A 6,448-nucleotide genomic window follows, 5' to 3' on the forward strand; every position below is an offset into this window, starting at 1 on the left:
TGGTGTAGGGCTTGACGCCGCTAAGACATGAACCAGCCTTTGCCAAGGCGCGTGTTTCCCATTTATTTTGTTTTCACTTTGTTTTATTTATATACTACATTGAATATATGAAATAAGATAAGTGTGGATAAATATAAGGAAGTCTATAATATTAAGAAACTTGTAACTCGTGTGTCCAAAGCGTTGACACCGACGCCAAGGAGGCTCTTGTTATCACTGGCGCCTAACTCCATGTTGAAAGGGTTCCCAGTGTCGCCTAACTCCATGTTGAAAGTGTTCCCAGTGTCGCCATTCAAGGAAATTCTTTTCCCTTCCTCTTGTTAGTGTACCACATCGATTCCGAGTAGAGGGAGTATTCTCCCTTACTCTATATATAGAAATAACCATCTTAAGTTATAACTTAGGAGTAACCTTACGGAGTATCATAATTCGGTAAGTATTCGTATTCTCTCGTCTTTTGTTATTTGTTATTATTTATTTAGTATTTAATATTTATTAGTTAGATAATTCGGGTTAATTAGTAGGATTTTATTAAATAAACACTATTACTGAGAATTACGATTGACATTGTTAGGATACGGAGTTATATCGAGGTTCGAGACCCAAAGTAATTAAATTATAAAAGCGATTTAAGGTAAGTATATATTGTACTATTTCACTGTTGATATTTTGATCTTTAAATGATGATTGATTTGATTCGACTGATGATTCACTGATAAAAAACGATTATTCTTGCACTGATACTTGATGAACTGATGATGATGCTTCCATTTTAGAAGCAAGCTAAACCAATTGTTTAGCTGGCCGGGATCCCAACTTGATGAATTGATGAACTTATCGTGATTGAATACTCTGTTTTAATCTTGCGAGAACTATTATGTTATGATGAACTCTTGATGATCGTGATAAGCTTTCGATGACTCTCTTCTTTAAAGTTGTTTTATTTTATTTGATGATTTGAAATTATGGTTTTTAGATAAACTTCAGTTGAAATGTACGATATATGCTTACTGAGCTTTATGAGCTCACTCTTTTATGTCACTAACTTTCACAGGAAAGAATTTCGGAGAAGGATGTTCAGGAAAGGATAAAAATGTGATGAACTAAGGTTTTAGTGGATGACGAGAAGTACGTAGGATAATATTGAATAAAGTTTGTGTAATAGACTTATGTTTGTACCCGGTTAGGGTCTTATAATGTATCGTAAACTTTTGTTACAGACTGAAAATGTTGTACAAATTTTATATTATTAATTAAGTTTATATTTATTTAAGCATATATTGAGTTTGTAGTTAGATTGGCGTGCCCGGGTCGGGTTCCTGAGGTTACCCCGAGGTCAGGGCGTCACAAAATTTGTCTTCCTTAGACACGGGTGTATCCATTAGTGCATAATCTTTCATGCCATACCTTTTCAGGATCTTTTCGATATAGATCTTTTGTGACAATCCAAGAATACCTCGAGAACGATATTGATGTATCTGCATTCCTCATACAAAAGAGGCGTTACCAAGGTCCCTTGTTAGATATTGAATTCAACATAGATGGGAGTGAATATGTTTCTTGGATTTTTAGCCTTTTTAAACTTGTTTGGATATTAGGTGAACAAAGCAGTTTATATTTGCAGAGATATTGTGTTTACATAAATAAATCAGTAAGCACGGTAATTTCAAAACTCACTTAATTTGTATTAATTAAGTTGGTCTTGATACAAATTCCGGGTTTTTAAGATAATAAGAACACAACTTCTTCTTGAGAGAATACACGAAAATTTGATATGTTTTGTTACTTGTGGACTAAAAACCAGTGCATGCTTTATAGACTAACAGCACGGGTTTATAAGACCTGCACTAAAATGTACAAAACTACTTTCTAAAGCAACCTTTTTCTATTTCCATTTCTAGCTTAGCAAATCTGTGCAAATTCTTGCAAGTCTATGACCATCCTTTGTCCATTTAATCTCGACCCTTGATCTTGTATTCTTCCAGCTACTTTGTAGACTTTTCAATCTATTTGATAGATCATTTGTTGACTGATAATGTAATAACCCCAATTTTTGGAATTTTTGAAACCCTTATGAATAGTGTTTTGCTGATTATGCTGAATAAGAAAACTTTTCATGCCATACTATGTAGGGGTTCTTTTATTGATCTTCTGGGATATTATTAGTACTCTATGTGGTATATAAGTGTATGTAAAGATCGTCAGAATCCAAATTCGAACACTTTGATTTTTCCCGAAAATCTACCAGATACAGAAAGAATTGAGTATAAGGTAACAGAATAAAAAGGATTTAAATTCAAGGATTATAAGAGAGGATCATGAAAGGAATATAATGTATTGAGAAAGGTTAAGGAAACCTAAGTAATAAGATCCCGGGTATGATCCCTCAAAAGATAAACGAAAACGAAAGTTAAGCGAACCGCATAACAGATCAGCGGTCATTAGCCAAGTAATTAGGAGTTAATCAAGGGGTTAGTGGATGATGATGTCATCACACCAACAAGAGGAAGACAAGTGTAACAAGGTGACATCACATGATGACCTAAGCATGACATAGGGAAGGAGGTGTGGTTGATTAATAACCACACCATTTTTTATGGGTAAATAGGTAATTAATCAAAAACAAAAGCTAGCAACCAAGCAAACAAATTAAAAAAACACAAAACACTCCCATTTTCAAGAAGAGCTCTCGGCTTTTCTTCTTTTTCAAAGAAGAAAATTCCAAAATTCAAGATCCAAGCCTTGTTAATTAGTGAGGTAATTATCTAAGGTTCCTTGTACATAGATATGGATATCCTATAAGTTTAAGCTTCTAATTCCTTCACAATCTCTTCCAATAAATCAAGGAAGAAGATGGTGAATAGTAACCTTCAAGAAATAACTTTGGTTTTCTTGATTTTTTATGAAAGTTCAAGGTAGCTTAAGCATAGATCAAGGCTTCCATGGGCATTCCAAGGATCTTTCATTGATTAAAAGCTTCAAGGAAGGTATAACTCTAAATTATCTTAGCATTAAGTTGTTTGGTATAAATGATTATGATGATGGAATGATAGGTTAAGTGTAGTAGTTGTTTTGTCATGTTGAGATCTTAGTTGTTAAGTGTTTTTGTTGATTTTGGGAGTTAAGATTAGCACTAGTTGTTCTTGATGATTCATGGTATGATTTGGGCTTGGTTTAAATGGTTTAAAGTGGTTGATGAGTGATATTGTCATATGGTTGTATTGGGATTGATTGGTGATGGTTTGGTGTTGAATTGGTTTGGTAAAATTTTGGGAAATCGCGTAAACATATCCGTCGTAATGTCCGATTTACCTTAGACTGTTTTGTTCTTAACATCAGAACCCTTTAACTCACTGTTAGGTTTTGACCATTGCCATGTTTAGATAGTTCATGTTACGAGCTTCGTTTTGATATGTGGTTCGTTTGAATCCGATGTACGGTTTAGGAGAAACGACCGTTTTAAGTAACGGCGTTTCGCGAATGAACCATTACCCCTCGCCTTACTTTGAAACATAGGTTAAAGACCTTAAACGACTAATTGGAGTATGAATCATTTATGTAAAGTGTATTAGGTAGTTGGTAAGGCACTCGCGAAAGAATCGCCTTAAAACCCCTAATGGTTAATTTATTAAAAATGGTGGAGCCGAGGGTACTCGAGCGACTCATGTTAATCGTTAAGCGCAAAAGCGTAAATGGTTAAAGTCTAGTTTCTTAAGCGACCGGGGTTTAATTCTGACTTATGTTGTTGTTCATAGGTTATCGGACCCACTCTAAGCTTAAGTCTATCCGGGAGCACTCAGGCAAGTTTTCTACCCGTTATACTGTTGTTGTGATGTATACATATGTATATGTATTATCTTGTGATAGATGCATGATGGTTAATTAGCAAATTCTTGTGATATATTGTAGCATGTGATATGGTATATATATGCATTCCTGTTTCGTATTCTTGATACATATATTTGTTGATTCAGTTGATAATACCTATGCTAGAGATAAGCGGTAATTTGCATATACCCTTAGTATAGGTGACTCCAAGGTGAACTTTTTCTAAAACCGGGAGTCGATGTTCCCGAGTATATTATATATATATATATATTTATTTATATATATATATTGATATAGTTTTTAAAACTATTAATCGATTATGACTCCGTTGATTTTATTATTGAATATTATTTTGAATATTATTTTGAATATTCATTTGAGGGCTTATGACTCCGTTTATTTTATTAATGAATATTATTATTTGAATATTCATTCGAGGACTTATGACTCCGATTAACTACTAATTATTATTCTTTATTTTATTAAGGAATAATGTGTCGATAATCAAACTCACTTTTGATTATTCAAATAAAGATAATATTTTCGTATAAGTATATCTTTGGTTATTTAATATTCATTGCAAGTATAAGTTTTAAAACTTCTACTTCAATTATTTTTATAAAGTTTATTCTTTATGAGGATATTATTTAAATAATAATATTCAGATATTTCCTAATATATCGGGACTGATTTATTTTAGTAAATCAGCATCACTCCAAACATTCCAAAAAATGTTTTTGCGAGTCTTCAAAATGATTTTAAAAGTTAGAGCGGATCCCAAAACTCATTTATATTTAAGATCTTCCTTTCAAAGGGGATTTAAATACTCGCTCAAAACCTGAGGGATCCGGCTCTGTGGTGTGTTTTATATTCGCAACGAGGTTGCTATTTTGATAAAAGAGTTTTTGATTACTTACCCAATACTCGGGAAGTAAAATTTTGGGAACAAGTTAATCCATTAACAGGCATCGCCTGGGAAATATCGGTGAGTTTTTCTTTCCAACTAGATACGACTTCTTGGTGGAGCCGTATCAACAAGTTTCTACTTGGGGAAAGTGGGGACGAGCTTTACGTTTCAGAGTCATGGATTTTATCTGAACTAGGAGTGGCGTAAGTGGTCGAGTGGCGCCGGCCCAGCCTTATTATATTGGCCCAAATGGCCTAGAAGTTCCGCAAGACGGTACATTCCTTAGGAGTCCAGTGTTCGGTTGAGAAGTAAATCCAACAAGTTCTCCTCTACATGTAGAAAATGGTGGGGTTGCACTACTACGACTGATCATCGTAAGTGGTCTTCCTGGCGCGGCAAACTCCCGTAATGAGTTCATCATCCAATTGGATATTTCTGCAATACTACCCAGAGCACTTCGATAGAAAGGCTACAGTTGGGCGATTGTTGAGTGTTGGCAGGGTCAAGTTTTCAAAATGATGTTTGCATCAAATGAAGTATCTCGTAACTTCATTTTATTTTGATGATATTTTAAAGATTGATTCTATACAAGTTTTGTCTTGTAGCTTAATCTATGGGATGAACTATTTATACATTGAACGGTGGTAGTTCAAGTAGTATTCGGAAAAGATATAAGTATATTGGAGTATCTTGTAACTTCATCTTTTAAACTTATATCTAGTTAATGATTATCTTGTGCATGTCAAATATTTTCAGAAAAACGTTGAGACAAGGTTAGATATATGAGATCACCTTGCAACGATATTTTTATACAGTTATAAACTGGAACTCTGTGGATGTTATACATGTCAGAGGATTTCAAAGATTATGAAAAGTATATATGTATATATATACTGAATATTTTGCGACTTGGTCTAGTTAAGATATCAGCTTGGTTCATTTCTTTTGACCAAGACTTTCATGAGTACTATGAGAATGCTCATATATTGTTAATCATTATACATATTATTTTGGTGGGCTTGTTGCTCACCCTTGCTTTCTTCTTTCATCACACAACATCAGATAGACAAGATGAACAGGACCAAGCTCCCAATTCGCGAGCGGATAGGAAACGTTCCGCAGTTTCCTATAGGCGTTGATGTCGCTGTAGCTGAGGTAGGAACTACCAATAGGCTAGGCTTTCAACTTTTGATGTACCAGACTTATGTATCTTTATCAATTGTAATAATGGCAAAGAAATGTAAATTTATTCAGAAACCCTTTTAAGGTGTAATGGCATATAATTTTGGAATAAAATGACCCGTGTTATTTTTGGATATTCATCTCTGAGACTATAACTTGTGGTGTGTGTGTTTATTGCGGGGTCACAGTACAGAGTAGTTGATTGTTTATTAAGATTGGGTGTTATTAAGGGAAATGAACTCGTGACAACCCGGATCCCCGACCCCGGATTTGGGGGTATTACAGAAATGGTATCAGAGCTAAGCGTTATAAACCTCAGAGATGAAGTGACGTTAAAATAATAAGTTCACAAAGATAAATAAGAACTCTTGCCAAGTTCATAGTCGGGCTACCTAACGTAGTACTGACAGTTAAAAACCCTTATGGGAACCCTTATAAATATCATGATAGAAGCGTAGTTCGTTATTATATATGGTAGCGGGACTCCGAACCCTGAGGTTGAGGAGCAACAGCGTGATGATGTTTTATTAC

General features: G+C 34.4%; 1 long non-coding RNA gene across 1 annotated transcript; it reads left to right on the top strand.

Annotated features, from left to right (window-relative positions):
• Window positions 1-410: 410 nt before the first annotated feature.
• Window positions 411-1,216, top strand: LOC141717111 (uncharacterized). The gene is made up of 3 exons (XR_012573529.1): window positions 411-432; window positions 575-634; window positions 1,055-1,216. It is a non-coding gene; the product is annotated as an uncharacterized LOC141717111 (long non-coding RNA).
• The last annotated feature ends 5,232 nt before the right edge of the window (window positions 1,217-6,448 follow it).

This window comes from Apium graveolens, chromosome 4 (genome assembly GCF_009905375.1).
Source record: "Apium graveolens cultivar Ventura chromosome 4, ASM990537v1, whole genome shotgun sequence".
Classification (NCBI taxonomy): domain Eukaryota; kingdom Viridiplantae; phylum Streptophyta; class Magnoliopsida; order Apiales; family Apiaceae; genus Apium; species Apium graveolens.